Here is an 18,391-nt window from a genome sequence, read left to right on the forward strand (position 1 = left end):
AGAATTGTAATGTTGCAGTTTTTCATGTCAAGAAATCAGCTGCCAGGATTAAAAGCTGGTTAAACCCCCTGCCCCAGGAGGAAAGCTGTATGTGTGGAAACAGTCGCCACCAAGTGAGCTGGAAGGTTGGCATGCATTGCCGGGCTCTCACTGTAAAGCTGTCTCCCTTTGAGCAGGCTCCACAGCCATCCAAGGGAACTCAGATGGCCTTTGAAACCACAGCTCTTCCTCTTGCTTATTTTCTCCCCTCATCCTTCCAAGGAGCTCTCTGGGACATTCATTGAACCTTGACAGAGTGAGATTAGGACATGGTGGGGACACAGCAGTGATATTTCAGATTCCAGTCCCGTTTCCAAGACCAGAAGTAACTCAGGGACACAGCCACATGGCCAAGCCTGGCCAGCAGCAAACATGGCCAGCCTCAGTTCTCTTTTCTCTCCCTCATGGGCATCCCGTCTCCGTCCCACAGCCAGAGCAGAGAACTGGGAAATGCCTGGTGTCGACTCTGCGTCCTCCATCATGGTATGAGCTCATCCTTCCCGGAAGGAACAAGCAGGGCAGTGACCACCACCAAAGGGACATAATGTTTTCATCCCGACACTCCTGGGCCTGTGGCTACAAGCGTTAGGGGGTGATTCTTCCATGAACTTGCAGTTCATTCATCCATTCATTCCGCAAATGCTGCATATCTCTGTACACAAGAAACTGTACTATATTTATTTGAAAGGCAGAGTGACAGGGCTTCACTCCATAAATGGCCACAGTGTTTAGGGTCAGGCTAGGCTGAAACCAGGAATCTACAACTTCTTCCAGGGATCAAACACTTGGGCTGTCTGCTGCTGCCTCTCCCAGGCATATAAGCAAGATACTGGATCCAATATGCAGCAGCCAGAACCTGAACCAGCACTTCAACATGCGATACACAGATAAGTGTAGAGCAATCTGTTGTCTTAAAGAACTTAGGATGGGGGCTGGCAAAGTGGCTCAATTGGCTAATCCTTCCCCTTCAAGCGCCAGGATGCCGTAAGGGCACTGATTCGTATCCTGGCTGTTCCACTTCCCATCCAGCTCCCTGCTTGTGGCCTGGGAAAGCAGTCAAGGATGGCTCAAAGCCTTGAGACCCTGCACCCAGTGTGGGAGATCCAGGAGATCCTAGGAGATCCAGACGCTTTTAGCTCTTGTCTTCAGCTCCAGGTGTGGCAGTTATCTGGGGAGTGAACCAGTGGATGGAAGAACTTTCTCTCTCTATGTAAATCTGCCTTTCAAATAGAAATAAATGAATCTTTAAAAAAAAAAAAAGACTGGAGGAAGGAAGGAAAGTCCGGAGGAACACTGCTCTGAGCAGCTAGGCCATCATGTGAGACCTAGCATGACACTCCTACACTGTCAGAAACTCACGTGAGCTTCTCCAACCCTGCCCCTGCAACAGGAAGGGGCTCAAGGCACTTCGGTCCTCCTGGGCTGTATGTATGATTCATAAAACATGGTTTGGAGGGGCAATTACTGCGGTACCGTAGGTTAAGCCTCCACCTGAGGTGCCAGCATCCCTTATTGGTACCAGTTCAAGTCCTGGCAGCTCCTCTTCCAATCCAGTTCCCTGCTAATCTCTCTGTGAAAGCAGCAGATGGTGACTCAAGTTTATGGGCCCCTGAACACATATGGGAGACTAGAAGAAGCACCTGGCTTCAGAGCGGCCCACCCCGGTCATTGCAGCCATTTGGGAAGTGAACCAGAGGATGGAAGATGTCTCTTTCTCCTCCTCTCCCCTTCTCTCTCTGTAAATCTACTTCTCAAGTAAAAATAAACAGATGGCTTTTTGTTATCCTTCGAATCATTTTTTAATTTTTCATGATACACTTCCACAGGCTCAGGGATTTCTCCTTTCACCCTCTCCACTCTCCTATATTGCTACAATAAGTTAGTCCTTCAACAGCAGTCACAAGTCCCTCATGCTGTTTGTGGCCTGGGAAAGCACGGACCCCACACCCATATGGGAGACCCAGGTAAGCTATGGCTTCTGGCCTCAGATAAGCTCAGGTCCAGCCATTGCAGCCATCTGAGGAGTGAACCAGCGGATGGAAGATCTTTCTCTCTGTCTCTCCTTCTGTCTGTGAATCTGATCTGCCTCTCCAATAAAAATAAATTAACCTTGGGCCCGGCGCGGTGGCGCAAGTGGTTAAGTCCTCGCCTTGCACGCCCGGGATCCCATATGGGCGCCGGTTCTAATCCCGGCAGCCCCGCTTCCCTTCCAGCTCCCTGCCTGTGGCCTGGGAAAGCAGCAGAGGACGGCCCAAGGCTTTGGGACCCTGCACCCGCGTGGGAGACCCGGAAGAGGCTCCTGGCTTCGGATCGGCATAGTATCGACCCGTTGCGGCTCACTTGGGGAGTGAATCATCGGATGGAAGATCTTCCTCTCTGTATCTCCTCTCTGTATATCCACCTTTCCAATAAAAAATAATAAAAATAAATCTTAAAAAAAAAAATAAATTAATTAACCTTGAAAGAAAGCAAAAACATACTTTGGAAACCCCACTGTGTCCAACTGACACAGAGTGGAGGATAACACACAGCCCCACACTGTACATGTGCTTACAACAAACAAAGCAGCAGGCAATCTTCAACCAGACAACATTTCAGACAGAAGGGACAGCACACAGCAGATTCCTCCTTAACCCCTTCCGCCATTGCCAATCCACTCCCAACCTGCGGGAGGACCACTGGATAGCTCTCTCTTTTTGACAACTCCCAACAACGCTGCCAGGAGCACTTGAGCACACGATTTGGGGACACTTTTTCTTTATTTCTCTTGCATCTAGACCAAAGAGTGGAGGTGCTGGGTTACACGGTGTCTCTGCTAAAGTGTGGTCACATAAGGGTAATTATCTCCTGACCTCCACCCTCTCATTTGCTGCAATGCAGGCTTCGTTGAGAATAGCAACCTTCCTAGGTTTGGTGAGCTACCGAATCTGCAGTACTTAGTAAATGTTTCAGGGATCAATGGCCAAATGGATGAGCAGAGACTTGAGGGTGAAACCATCCTTTTGCATTCAGGAAACCCCAAGTCACCGGAATGACTAGAGTATGGGATACATGAGGCTTCAAAGTCGATGCTGAGGTCGGGTTGAGGAAGGTAAGAACTTGCCAAGGAGGTTAGCCTCGGGATGAGACTAAATATTAATAAGGGAGCAACTAGATTTGTGGGGAGTGTGGCAAGTTGTGGAATTGCGATTCCAAGGAGCCTAAGCCAAAAAGGAATCCTATTGGTCCTGGGGGCTTGAGGAGGAGTGGAGGGGACAGGAAAAGGCAGAGTTCTCCAAGCCCCATCCAGAAGCCTGATCGGAGCTGAGCCTGAGGGAGACCCCAGGAGAGCAGCAGAGTGACCAGGGGACAAGAGGGGAGGGGCAGAACGGCTGCTGAGAAAAGGACAACTCCACTTGAGGCAACTCCATGCCAGGAAGGAGGGCAGAGGAGGCAGCTGGGGAGACGGTCTACGAGGGAAGCACCCAGTGAGGAGGGAGATGAAAGCCAGAACCTGCAGAAGCCCCACGATGCTGGCCTCGGGGACTCGGTGTGGCCCCACAACGCTGGCTGGAAGCAGAGCGGAACAGAAGCAGGTTGGTGCGTGGCATCACTTTCCTCGTTTGAAGAGTAACACTTTCTCAATACATATTCCGACTTCTATTTAAGATGTGTCTGAGAAGGGCCATCCATGTGTGACACTATCACAGCTAGCAAGCAGCGTAGGTTTGCGTTTTCTCTTCTCTCCACTCTAACTATTGCAACGTTAAGAACTCTGACTCACTAGCGTTCATTTCACCGTATCATTTTTGGTCATAAGCTCACACACACACACACACACACACACACACACACTACATTTCTTAAAAGATGATTGTCAAACCAGATGCCAGCACGTCACACAAGACACCCCATAATTCAATCCATGAGCCCCCCGGGCTGTGTTTTCAGGACAGTCCCATCAGTAAAGTACTGTGTACAGCTCCCCATGGCCTTCCACAGGCGGAGGTGCACAAAGAGGCCCTCAGCTGCAACCATGGAACATTGTGGAATCTGCTGGGGCTGACACAGAACAAGCCGTTGCTTGAAATCTGTCTTTCTGCCAAACACCAGTCACCGTGCCCACAGCCCCAGGAGCACGCGGTTCCAGGGACTCGGCCTGTCACCTAAAGTATGTCAAGTATGTCTGTGGAAAATAGATTTTTATAGAATGGCCCATTTTTTTTTTACTCTTTCTTTGTTGTGGAAAGAAAGAAAATGTATGTATATATATGGACACACACACACACACACACAATTTGGGCCAGTGAGAGAATACCGAGGTTTTCTCTGTTTCATTGCCAAAATGTGAAGAGCTGAAAGAAAACTTTCAGTTGTCTCAGCATCTCAGACGGTTGAGGACTGACATACGTCTAAGTCAGTGTGGAATAAATAGTGGCCCTCTGGGTAGAAGATGCCACGCTCACTCACACAAGGGAGAGAAGAAGGAAAAAACGTCAGAAAGCTTTAAAAGCAGAAGCTGTTAGTAGAAAAATATTTAAATACGCAATAGTTAGATATCCTAGACACGTCTTTCATATTGGATTAACTGCAACGTTTCGTTTTTTCTTCCATTTTAAGTTGATCTATAAAACACTTGATGTGTGGGGTTTTTTTATATAATTTCAGTAAGCTAGCCATGTTTCTATTACTGCATTAAAACAGAAATTACCATTTTCATTTTCAGAAAAAAATGAATGTAAGCCATCATACAACTTGTTGTGAAGCTCATTAGAACACTGCTAGCCCAGGTCTGAGGGAAAAGTATTGGGGGACGCCTCCTGAGCTGAGAAGTCTCCCTTCCATTTTATTTTTCACTTTGTGCAGATGCTTTTTAGTTTTTCCAAACACATTCTGTGTGTGTGTGTGTGTGTGTGTGTGTGTGTGTGTGTGTGTACATAGACCAAGCAACTCAGTATTTGTTCATGCAATAGCTAAGATAACCAAAGGATACAAAGAACTAAGGAAATACTTTGTGGGGAAAATCTCCTTTCTCTCTCTAGGGTTGTTTTGGTTTTTGTCCAAGAATGTGTATTAGTATCTCAACATCTTCATTTTGGGAGGCAATTACGCTAAAATCTTTTTGATTAAAAAAAAAATTATTGCAATGCTGCATTGCATTGAATACAAGCTATATTAATACAACAAAAATTTTGCAGGAAATAAAATGAGTTAGGACTAGCATTATTCACTTATACTTAGTTTAACACCATATTATTACATTTTCAGTTCCTATTATTAACATGACATTTACATCCTATTCAACTGCCTGGATTAAAATATACATATGTCCCTTAAATTTCTAATGCCCGAATCTAGGATGAACTATAATGTGAAGAATTAGTTGCGTCTATTACCCCATCAAAATATATAGTGTAGTGTACATGGGAAGAATTGCAGGGAACAGCTGGGAAATATTGCTCTCTTGATGGAAGTTACCTTAATTGTGAAATAACTCCCACATCAGGATATCAGCATTTATATGTTGCTTTTCTGTCCCCTGGGCCAGATTTTTACAATTCTGTGTCTAACCAATAAAAATGACCTCAGTTGTTTATTTACAGTCATTACCGTCAGTTGCCAAGCCAGTAAAATATATTAACTCTCTCATTCATCACAAGACATCTTGTGTGGTTTTATAGACGTATATAGTCATTTTCCTATGCATTTTATAGATCTGTAACCAATACAAACCTCTGAACATCTACCGCAGCTTGGCCCTGAGGCCACTGTGTCCCAGCTGTTACACGATGCATTACTCACTACTTTGTAAGGTTTTCTTTTTCCTGCACCGTGTCTTATGATTGTACGTTTAGATGGCAGTCTGGCAGTCATGCAATGGGGTATCTGCTAGGTACGAGTGCCAGGTCAGGTTTGGAGGATAAAAGCAAGAGCCTAAGAAAGGCTCTTACTTCCTGATCCTGTAGATAACGTGGTACATCAGAAGGTGGAAGGGGCAGGGGAGGACTGGCCTGGAGCTGCCTCTACTCCGAGCGAATGTGACCCAACGGGCTGTATAAACGATCAGAAGCTCCTCCCGTAGCAAGGAGCCAAGTCTCCAGCAATCCCTAGTGGCCGACCATCCAGCTCATGTGGAGTGGTAATCAGTGGGCCGACTTCAAACCACAGTCTTGCTGACGGTATGCCACTCCGTTTTCCCTGGCCGGAAGTAAAATCTGACCATAGCAGGGAAGGGCTCCCTGAATCATTTTCAGTCTAGACGGCTGCCTATTTGTAGATGCACAAACAAAGTGAGTTAGGATCCACAAAGCTGGATTCATTGCAGTCCTGACTCAAACAGGCTGTAGCTGTGAGCCTTCATTCTACTGAGGACTTAAAATACAACTCCTAGCCAGGCCATTTATTTTGGCCCATTGCCAAAACTGAAAGACGGCAATAGTAAGACTTAAACAACGTCCCGCAGAGTGGCACCATCCAGGTGGTACAATCAAGGTGGATCTATAAGGGACCAAGAGAAGACGTGGTAGGCCCATTGGCAGCTTACCTCGTCCCATGTGGACGTGTAGCCACATGATTATGTGAACACAAAGTCATACTTTGTGCAAGCTGGATGTGACCAAGACATCTTTGTGATTGCTGCTATCCAAAATACATTGAGGAAGTGAATGCTGAACCATTGCTCTTGGAGAAAATGCCATCACGCACCATCACTACTCACAGGAAACAACATCCCGGCACCTGCCTCGGGTACCAAAGCTGTGAATCTTCAAGTCTATTATACACAACAGTTGAGTATTTGCAAATAATCTATGTACAACCTCATGCATACATTGAACTACTTCCAGATCACTTGTCCTACCCAATATAATGCAAATGCTATGTGGAGGGAATAATGACCAAAAAACCTCGTACATGCTGAGTACAAATGTAACTCTTCTCAAATATCTTCAACCCACACTTGGCTCAATGCGTGGTGTGGAAGCTATCAGTGGAAGGGTCAGTTGTACAGGATCAGGCTCCTGTGTGCAACAGAGTCCATACCTCCTAAATAAATCGGACCTGCTGGACACATACCCTCCCTGTCTGTCTCTCATGCACCAGGAGGCTGGGTGGCAGGCAGCAGGCTCACCCCCTCCGGCAATGGGGTACTAGAGGAGTCTGTGGGGGAGACCCCGCACAAACTGACAAATATCTTTTATCAGATAATGAGAACCAACTGTGTATTGGCCAGAAATGTGCTTTTTTCAAACATTTCTATTGTGAAAATGTTCAAATCTGCACAAAAGCAGACAATGTTAATGATGTTTCCTGAGGTTTTGTTTGTTTGGGCATTCCGCTCATCATCTACAAAAGACATCTTTTAGGAAAGGATGAAACTTATGCTTGCACGTCTCAGGTACTAGGAAGACTGGCACAGAGCACTGTCTGGCCAGCGTGCCAGTGGGCTCATGTTGTGGGCAGCAGAGACCTCAGCGACCACACTCCCCATCATGTCTTTCCATCACATCATGCTTTGCTAATCTTGCCCTAAAATCAGCAGCAAGAGTCACCAGCCTGAGGAAGCCAAAGACCCGGAAGTGACTGTGTGTTCTGCTAGTAGCCAGCAAGGACAAAGTTGTGCCATGCAAATGGCAACTTTGGAACCCAAGTAGTCTACGCACCCACTGTCTCATCTCAGTGTCAAGGACAGCTGGCAGATGCAGGAATCATGGCAGAATGAGAAGTGAACAAATAGGTTCCAAGGTAGAGATTTGTTCCAGCTGCAGGAAGATCTTCTTACTAGTCATCCACCACGTTCTCTGGCCAGGCCTTGGGTGCAGACGGCTCACGTCTAGGCAGTGCTCACCGGGTGTCAATGGAGCTCACATCACATGGCCGTCCAGGACTCTAAGCTGTCTTTCAGTCTTATCAGGACATGCGTGAGATCATGTAAGTCTTATTATTGACACGTCATGCCTTTTTGTGGATATGGACTGAGATGTGAAAATTAATTCTATGCCTTAGATAAGGTCACCATACAGTTCTAAGCCTCTTCAAAGCAAGTTCCAAAAGCAAAATAGAGTTCAGGAAGCAAAATGGGATTGGTGTATCAATTTGTGATAGGCTCTCTACATTTAACCTTCTCAAGCTGAATTACAATCAGTTACTGGGGAAAAAAAAAAAAACTATGCTGAATGTGTGATAACAAATAAAACAGGAACTCTAAGGAAGGAGAGATGAATGTATATCACACACACACACAAAAAAAAAACAACCCCTCTAGGCAACATTACTGAAGGGCTAGAGTTGTGGAAAATTCTCCCTTTCTCTCTCTCTCTCTTGCTCTCTCTGTAGGCCCACTTTTCAAATAAATAAACAAAAGTTATAAACGGTTTAACAGATGAGAAAGAGATTTTCATCCAGGGTATGCAAATGATCACATCAAGTTGAATCCTTCTCAGCCCACAGTACACGCTATGTAGATGCCATCTGTATTAGAAATACATTCAGGTGGCGTCTAAGTGGCTGATTGGTGTGCTGTCCTAGTTGAAACTAGCAGAGGTGAACTCAAATTTGACCTGGACGGATGTGAAATTACTGCTCTGAGAGATTTTATTATTTTGAATGTAAACCCCTTTACCCAAAAGAATTCACAGTACCAAATCGCCAAAATTAAATGAAAATGATAATGATGATTAAAACCAAATCAGTAAGAAAGAAATTTTTAAAAACCACATATATCCTCCTGTCTGCTCAAAGGAACTAAACATTCTCTTTTCCTAGGTTTCACATTCATCTAGTTTTTTTTCATCTCCTTCCCTTAAAATGCCATAGCCCAATAAGTACTCTTACCAGTAAAAGAATCCCAAAAATAATTTCCACACAGTTTTGCTTTCAATTTCACATTCCTGAAATGAATATAGAAATAAAAACATCTGCCCCATGCATGTTCACCCCAGGTCTGATCACATGCCATATGGAGTGCTCCCTGTGCATGTGGATCCCAGGTCTGATCACATGCCATATGGAGTGCTCCCTGTGCATGTGGATCCCAGGTCTGATCACATGCCTGATGGAGTGAGTGCTCCCCTTGCATGTGGATCCCAGGTCTGATCACATGCCATATGGAGTGCTCCCTGTGCATGTGGATCCCAGCTCTGATCACATGCCATATGGAGTGAGTGCTCCCCCTGCCTGTGGATCCCAGGTCTGATCATATACCTTATGGAGTGAGTGCTCCCTGTGCATGTGGATCCCAGCTCTGATCACATGCCATATGGAGTGCTCCCTGTGCATGTGGATCCCAGGTCTGATCACATGCCATATGGAGTGAGTGCTCCCCTTGCATGTGGATCCCAGGTCTGATCACATGCCATATGGAGTGCTCCCTGTGCATGTGGATCCCAGGTCTGATCACATGCCATATGGAGTGAGTGCTCCCCCTGCATGTGCACCCCAGCTCTGATCACATGTCTGATTGAGTGCTCCCCCTGCCTGTGGATCCCAGCTCTGAACACATGCCTTCCAGGGTGCTCAGGCACCAGGGCCTCCTTAACCCGGCAGCATTTGATTACCTTCCCCTCTCCTGTTCATTCCGTTCTCTGCAGTAGGAAAATGTATCATGTAGCATATCATTTGCCCCAAACCAATTTTTCCGAGTTTCATGGTCATCATCTCCCTTATTCCTGGAACAGAGCAGGCTTGCACAGTTTGCCAACAGTAATTCAGACATGGGCCGCTCGTCACTTCCTAGCCAAGGCTGTCATGATGACCCATACCTGCTTTCCCACCACTCAGGCCTGTGTAATGAGATGTGGCCACCCAGCAGATGGGCATCTGGGTCAGACACAAGAGAGGAGGGTTTGTGTGCGGCCTCAATTACCTACCCCAGGCTAGTCAGGAAAGACAAGAGGGATTGGGATAATGGTTTTTGTGGGGGGAACAAGAACAAAAATTAGGAAACCTGGAACTAACCACATGTTAAAATATGTTTCTCTGTGTGTGTGTCTCTCTCTCATTCTCCCTCTGAACACACCAGGCTGGGGAGCTGCGGGAAGCATGCTGGCTTAAGGCAGCCTGGGTCAGAAAAGGGTGGCTCGCTTTGCCCTTCATCGGCCAGCGCTGGCCCGCATCCTGGACCATTCAATCCATCTTCGTTTTCCTGGCAGTTGACATTTGCCTGCAACAAGGCATTCCTAAAATCATACGATCCAAGAATGTCTTATATTTACATTATGATATCCAACACAGCCCTTACACTCCACGTTTCTTAACTCTTGTAAGGAAAAACATATTAAACCGTTCATTTTCACATAAAGCAATACGCTATGCCCTGATCAAAGACGGGGAACTGTGGCATTCTTTCTGTCTGGTTAATTTCAAGGTCATGTACTTCTTCAGGGAATTAGTAGTTTCGTTCTCAAAGAGAGCACACAGCAGAGAGGAGGAGGCAGCAAGTTCAGGCCTTCAGCAGGGACCGGCTGTGAGACATAGTCACCACCTCAAACGTCAGTGTCCCTCCCGAGAGGGTTGGTAATAACCAAGCAGCGAACATTTGATTCATCCAATTGGGTTGCTTTTCCATGTTTGTCTTGATTTGGGAGAACTACTGAATACCCAAGAGTGGATTTCTTCTTATAGAAATTAAACAAACCCTTGTTTCGATTCAGAGAAAGTTTTTCTACCCAAATTACACAGACACAGCTATTTATGCCTAATTACTGCAGACAGTGGGCACTGATAAAATTTAGTACAGTCGGGAGCTTTTTATTATTTTTTTTAAGCTCCAAAGATAAATACCACAATATATTTGCTACCCTCTCTCCCTCGCGTCCTTCACAATCCGTAGCCATCATCAGGGAAATCGGAACCAAAGGGTCCCACACTCACTCACTCCATATCTGCAAGATGTCCTTGCTGCATTTCTGATTGTGTGTGTGACCATCTCATTCCATCAGCTCTGTCCATGACTTGATCAACTCCTGAGCATGCTTCAACCATTCCTGTATTTTAGGCATATATGTGTGCATGTGTGTGTGTGTGTGTGTGTTTGCGCACACTAGTGAAGGAGAAAAAGTGAGAGATATGTATACAGACAAGACCTGGACTTCAGTTGTGTGGGTTTGCCTGTCCTGAAGGTCAACTGGCCACAAGTTGGGATTGCATTTGCTCAGTCTTTCCACTGAGTACAACTACTGGGAAACCCATTCATACTGGCTCTGTGTTTGGAGAGGGGAACAAGATACTCTAATTCCAATTCAGCAGAGCGTGGCCAGAACAGATGTCCATTACTCAGAGTGCAGGGAGGGCACGCGGCCAGGAGAAGCACACGCAGCGACACAGACAGCTCTTTCTAACTCGCCTGGGCACTCGGCAGGGCCTCCCGCTCCCGCCCTCTTTCCCGGTGGGGCCTGCCTGCCTGCCTCGCTCCATCAGAGCTCATTAAGAAGCAGGTCAGGCAGAGTGCTGGTGTCACTCTGTCACTGACTATCCGTGTGGATTATTGGAGACCGATCTGGTGTATGAAGGAGTGAGCTCAAGAGACACCGCAGTGGCCCCTGAACACATGATGCCCACAGTTCCACATGGAAGGACTGACTCACTGCCAAGTGACTGACAGACTTACACGGCAATAAGCACAGAACTCTGGGAGAATGCTACAGTCCCATATCTCTCCCCTCGTGCTAAATCCTGAGCGTCTTCCTAGCACCCGAGTTGCAAAATATTCTAAACATTCTGTTTTATGTTGTGGCCGTCCTGGGGAACTTGTTAAGGAAGGCAGTGTGACTGAAGACGGCTTGGAACTGGATTGGCTTTTCTAATGCCACGGGGCGATGGGTCTGAAGCCCTGGCTTTGTTTAGAATTCTGCCTTTTCGCTGGCTGGATCCAGAGCAGTGTGTTAGAGACACACACGGGAACGGTGCTGGAGTAGAGCAAGGCCTTAACTAAGGAGGAGCCATGCGCTTTTCACAACAATCCTGTAAGACAGACGCGGCCTGGATTCTTTTCTAAACAAAGAAGTGGGCATCTTGAGGCTCCATGCAGTAAGAAAACCAGGCCAGAGGGGGCGTCTTCCCTTCTACCAGCTCTCTGCCTAACTCACGCGTTGGATGTTACTAGGCCGACTACATGATTGCATAGCGTGTCCTTGTTTTCAAGCAATGGTAGAAAAGCCAACAAGTTAAAGCGGAATGTTTAAATGCAAACAAATTGTTGACATCAGTTGGAAGAGGGAGAAACAAGCACTCTGTCTGCACCAGGGACATGCGCTGCCTTTATTCTATAACTTTATATGTGGATTTATACTAATCCCTTTCCCCACAACAGTTTAGTTGGAAGCAGCGTTTTGTTTGGTTGCATGCAGTGTTACAAAGCGCATGCTTGAATCACCATGACAGCTCGCTGCTTTGATGTTTTTTGCAAGTTCTATCCCAAATGCGTGTATCAAAGTAATGCAATTATTTCAACAACAAGAACCCAGTCAAGGCCACGGTCTCTAATGTGAGTACAGCAAGATCTAGCATAAGGAATAACATGGGCCAGATCCATCAGCTTTGACTGGCACTTTACACCCAACAGGTTCTATTTACGTGCAGGGATCACTGGATAAGGCAGTGTTTTGCACTGAGGAAGTTTAATAGGGAAAGGTGACCTTCCCGTCCGTGCATACTGTGTAAGCTGGTGATCCGATGCTTCTGTAACTACAGGTTCTATCCCAAATAATTCTCCGGGTAAACAACTAGTGGTCGGTAGTTTCTCAAATGAATATACAAGCATCTGACCTAATGCTGACTGGGAAAGCCAAGCAAAGAGAAACATTTTTATTTCCATTTATTTGTTTGTATTTATCACCGTCATCATTATCATCATCGACTTGTACTAAGTCAGATAATGTCTGCGATGAGAATGTTATCACTGATCATTTAAAACATTTTACATGAATTTTACGTGACTTGGCGATACCAGTCCTTCCACTTAGTGATTTAAGGCATATTAAATGAGTGCTTGGCTTGAACATGTTTACCAAAGTCCTCTAAATTGCAGGAAAGTCCTTTGACTCACTTTTTATACCTTTGTCCAATTTTTCTACACCGCTAACACACCCAATAACCGCATGAAATGTTCTCCAACTCTTTGACCGTATAGTGTATACTCAATACAGATTTCAAGAAGGACTAAACAATTTTATGAAAGTGTCTGATGCATCTATTGGTGTAAAGAAAACTATTAAAGAAACAGTAGCCTCACAAGTATTACAATTGTATTCCTATGAAAGAAACCCTGGGGTGGCCATTTGATGTGGCGGTTAAGACACGGCTTGGGGTGCCTGATTCCTAAACCAGAACCCCTAGGCTAAGTTCTGACTCTGCCCCCAATTCCAGCTTCCTTCCAGTGTGAGCCTTGGGGGCCCGCTGATGATAGCTCTTGACTTGGGTTCTCCAACATCTATGCGTAAAACTACATCTATGCAGAGTGAGTTACTGGCTCCTGGCTTTGTCCGGACCTCTCCCCAACTGTTATGAATATTTGGGCAATGAACCCACAAATGATTCTTTCCGACTTTATCTCCTCGTCAAATAAAATTAAAATAAATCAATAAACAAGATAGTTCTCATAGGGGCATTGTGTAAAACCTGTAGAAACAATTGCAATAGTGCATATTAAAACTAGCCCTGGAAATAATGGATTTGATGTCAAGTTTGAGAAACACTGCCCTGGACTGACTTCAATAAACAGCGAAGGTTCTGAGAAGTCTTACAGTCACAAAGCTGTTTAACCGCCTGTTAGGGTTTGGATGTTAGTTTGGATGCCCCTATGGAGGCCCGCGTTGAAGGCATGAGTCTTATGGTTAATGACAATAGGAGGGTGGGAATTTCATCCAGTTACTGCGCCTGGAGGTCGGGAAGGGATTCGATTGGATTAGGTTGCTGGAGTGACACCCTCACGACCAGATCAAGATGGCTTTACAAATTGAGATGTAGACAGACATGGGATGTTTGGTGCTAACTCAGCACTTTGCCAGCAAGGAAACCATCACCATACGCCCAGCCAGTGGGGCCACTCAACTGTGAGCCAAAATAAATCTCCTTCCTTCGTAAGTAGTTTGTCTTGGGTACTTGGTCATAGTGACCAAAAACTAACACACCATACTCAAAAGTGGAGTATTTCTTGTCCTTTGGCTAATAGGCTAACCAGGTAATGCCTCATTGTGGCTTTTGTTTTTTATTTACTTCTTTGAAAGGCAGTGAAAGAAAGAGAGCAAGCTTCCATTCTCTGATTCACCCCCTGAAATGGCCACAACAACAACCAGGCTATCCTGGAGCTAGGAAAGGCCGAAGCCAGGAACTCCATGAAGTCTCCCATGTGGGTGGCAGTTATTCAGTACTTGAGCCCTCGTCTGTTAACTTCTCAGGCACCTTAGTGGGAAGCTGAATTTAGCTAGTACCTGAACCAACATGTCAATATGAAATGCAGATGCTCCAGGTGGCAGCTCAGCGCGCCATGCCACAACAAAGCCGCATTGTCGTGATTTCGATTTGATTTTCCCTGAGGATTAGAGATGCTGAGAAATGGGTGCGGGGAGTCTGCTCTGATCTTTTGCCTATTTTGAAATTCAGCTGTTTGCTAGTAAATTGCAGTAAGGCTGTGCAGAAATGTGGACCCTTCTATGCACTGGTAGGAAAATGTAAATCAGTACAACCAGCACAGAACGCGATAGGGAGCCTCCTTACCAGACTGAAAATAGAACAAGTTTCTCATCCAGCGAGCCCACTGCTGGCTGTTCACCCAAAGCACCTGAAATGAGCGTGTGGCTGCGACAGTGGCACTCACAGATTTCCTGCGGCTTCATTCACAGAAACCACCCTCAAGTCCATCAGCGGATCGACGGACAAGAAAAACGAGGCACACACACACCATGCACTACTGTTGAGCCATAAAGGAGGACACTGAGACAACAGAAATGAACCTGGAGCAAGGCGTATGTAAGAGAAGTAAGCTGAGGCGCAGACCACAAATACAGCAGCATCATCTCAGCCATGCGTGGAAGATAGGAGAGACAAGAAGAGATGGCTCGCCAAAATGAAAGCTACGCAGGAGGAATAATCCCTGGTGTTGGATTGCACGCCCAGTGCCTATAGTGAACAGTATTATGTATTTCAAAATTACTGGAAGAGAGAATTCTGAATGTTCTAACCACAAGAAAAATGTTTGCAGTATGGTGGGTATGTTAAATACCCTTGATTCCATCCTTCTACGATGCATAACATGGACTGAAACAAAGCATCGTGGGAGCCCACAAGCAGCAGCCATTAAAAGGAAAAACAAAGTCCAAACTTCAGGGCCAGATAACCTTACAAGCAAAACCAAACAAACCAGAAGGATGGAATTGGCTGGGGGACCTTCACTTCTCTCCTTGTCTTCCCTCCTCCCTTCTGTCTCTACTCCTCTCCCTGCCTCTTTCCGTTTTCAGAGCAGGGGAGTCAGAGCAGCACTGGGAGTCATTCGCATCTGAACAAACACGACTTGCCAAATGAAAAAAGGGAATTCTGCGCAGCCTTAAAGCTTTCCTTGCGCTCCTGCGCAAACTGCTCAGGCAGGGGTCTGCTGTCTCTGGCGTGCCTCTTGTATTTGAGGATCCATTGACTTAGCACCTGTGAGACGCTTGGAATCATGCCACTGCTTATCAGCACACCACTGTCACTGTATGACACTAGTATGAAGGACCAAGGTTGGCCCCAGGGCCACCCCCGTGTGACCCTGCTTTGCAATGCTAACTGCTGAATGCATTCACAAGTCTTCTCGGTGGTGAGCATTTTTGAATCAACACATGAACTGGCTACCCCTGGGGCATGCTATTTTTAACACTTTTGAAAATGACCTCTCTTGCTATTACGTGGGTGGGTGGGCAGCTGTTTGCAATTATGGCCATATATGTGGTCCGCAGGTATGCCAGGTCTGGGGAAGTTGGCTTTTTGTGAAATGTTTTCAAGTCACTCGCTGCCACATTGCATTCGGGAGCCAAACCACACCAAATGGAAATGTACTCAAAGCGGTGGGCAGAGCAAAGCACTCTCCCTGCAAAACAGAGGAGTGACTCACGCCCATAAAAGACCATTACCACGGCAATCCTTCACACACACACACACACACACACACACACACACACACACACACACACACACACACCGGCCTGGGGAGGGCTGGCAAACCCATTGCCGTGAGCCATTTATTTTATTTTATTATTTATTTATTTTTGCCATGGCTCCTTACTTCTTGGTGTGGTCAGCAGACAGGTCGGCGTACTGAAGAAAGGCCTTCTCAGTCCTCTAAGAAAAAAGTCTCTCTCCTTGGTTGCTTCAGACCCCGCACCCTGCCCGTCCCCACCTATGCGAGAGCCGGCCAATGTGAGTTGAATGGAAGGCATTGCTTTGGCTTTGGGGTCAGTTTTGCTTCTTTTCAAAATCATGAGCTACTGAAACCAAGAAAATGGTTGTATAAGGGAGTCGTGATCAGTTCTCTCTCACTGTTGCACAGGCCACCAAGCTGCAGCATGTGGAAGGAACGCTTTGGAGAAGTGCTTATTGGATGAGTCCCACTCCAAGCGCTCAGCTCCCTAACCCCCGTGCTGGCAGTACCTTTCCCAAGTGGCTGGCCGTCCCCGCCCAGCTGCGGGCATGTGTGCACATTCACGTGATGTGTGCATGCACATGTGTGTATCATGTGGTTTGCGTGTTGGGTTAGGTGGCATGGTGCCTACCTGGGCTGGCGTCTAAGAGGGGGTGTGATGACGGGGTGTACACGTGGAGGTGTTGGGTGGAAGATGCGTACGACGGACAAACGAGAGAAAGGCATTGCTGAGGGAGAAAGGCCTTCGTCGCAAACAGGAAGTATAATACCCCAGATGCTTTCATAAAAAAGAACGTGCGCGTTGACTGTTACAGCCACCTCCTCAGCCAAATCTCCGCACTTTCTCCGCTACGCAAAGTCCGCCCACTGAGACGGCAGACACTCACAGCTTAGAAACACCTGAAATTTCACTTGGAGATGCCAACTTAGTCTTCTAGATTTTCCAAAGAGCCTTCCTAAAGTTCATGTGAACGCATGCTATGAAAAATTTTTCAACATTTCTGGCTCCAGAATAAACTTATCCTTTGAGTCCATTCTTTCGCCAAAATAAAAAAATTCTTTAAAGATTTATTTATTTTTTATTGGAAAGTCAGATATACAGAGAGGTGGAGAGACAGAGAGGAAAGATCTTCCATGCAATGATTCACTTCCAAAGCAACCGCAATGCCTGGAGCTGAGCCAGTTTGGAGCCAGGAGTCCAGAGCCTCTCCCAGGTCTCCCACGCAGGTGCAGGGTCCCAAAGTCTTGGGCCATCCTTGACTGCTTTCCCAAGCCACAAGCAGGGAGCTGGATGGAAAGCGGGGCCGCCAAGATTAGAACCGGTGCCCACATGGCGTATGCAAGGCAAGGACTTTAGCTGCTAGGCTACTACACCAGGCCCATTCTTCTAAAAAAAAAATTAAAGATTTCTTGATTTATTTGAAAGGCAGGGTGACAGAGAATCTTCAACCTACTGGTTCACTCCCAAAATTAATGCAATGGCTGGAGTTGGTCCACATGGATAGCAACAACCTAGAACCCCATCTGGGTATCCTATGAGAAGGCAAGAGCCCAAGGAACTGGGCCGTCCTCTGCTGCTTCCTGAAGCACGTTAGCAGGGAGAAGGTTAGGAAACAAACCAGCGGAAACTTGAGCCAAGTCTCTGCTGCAGGATGCTGGTGTCACAAGCAGCAGCTAACCCGCTCGCACCACAGTGCTGGCCCACAAGAAGCATTTTACAATACTCACAGGCTCGGCACGGTGGTCTAGCGGCTAAAGTCCTTGCCTTGAACGCAAAGAGATCCCATATGGGCGCCGGTTCTAATCCCAGCTGCTCCACTTCCCATCCAGCTCCCTGCCTGTGGCCTGGGAAAGCAGTCGAGGACGGCCCAAAACCTTGGGACCCTGCACCCATGTGGGAGACCCAGAAGAGACTCCTGGCTCCTGGCTTTGGATTGGCTCAGCTCCAGCCAGTGTGGCCACTTGGGGAATGAACCATCAGACAGACGGAAGATCTTCTTCACTGTCTCTCCTCCTCTCTGTGTATCTAACTTTGCAATAAAAATAAATAAATCTTAAAAAAAATAAAATGGAAATAAAGTACCCCCAGCACACACTTTATGGAAGCTGGACCAACTATGAGAAATAGTCCATACTAATTTATCCATATTCATTGCCTTGGAACAAAGGAGGAAGAAGTCTAGAAGTAAGAGGATGTATGAAGAAAAAAGACATGAATGAAGCAGGAACTAGAGAAACACTGCGATCAGGGAAAGAGGAGAACTC

Source organism: Ochotona curzoniae, unplaced genomic scaffold (assembly GCF_017591425.1).
Source record: "Ochotona curzoniae isolate NIBS_2020 unplaced genomic scaffold, NIBS_Ocur_1.0 contig_4064, whole genome shotgun sequence".
NCBI lineage: Eukaryota > Metazoa > Chordata > Mammalia > Lagomorpha > Ochotonidae > Ochotona > Ochotona curzoniae.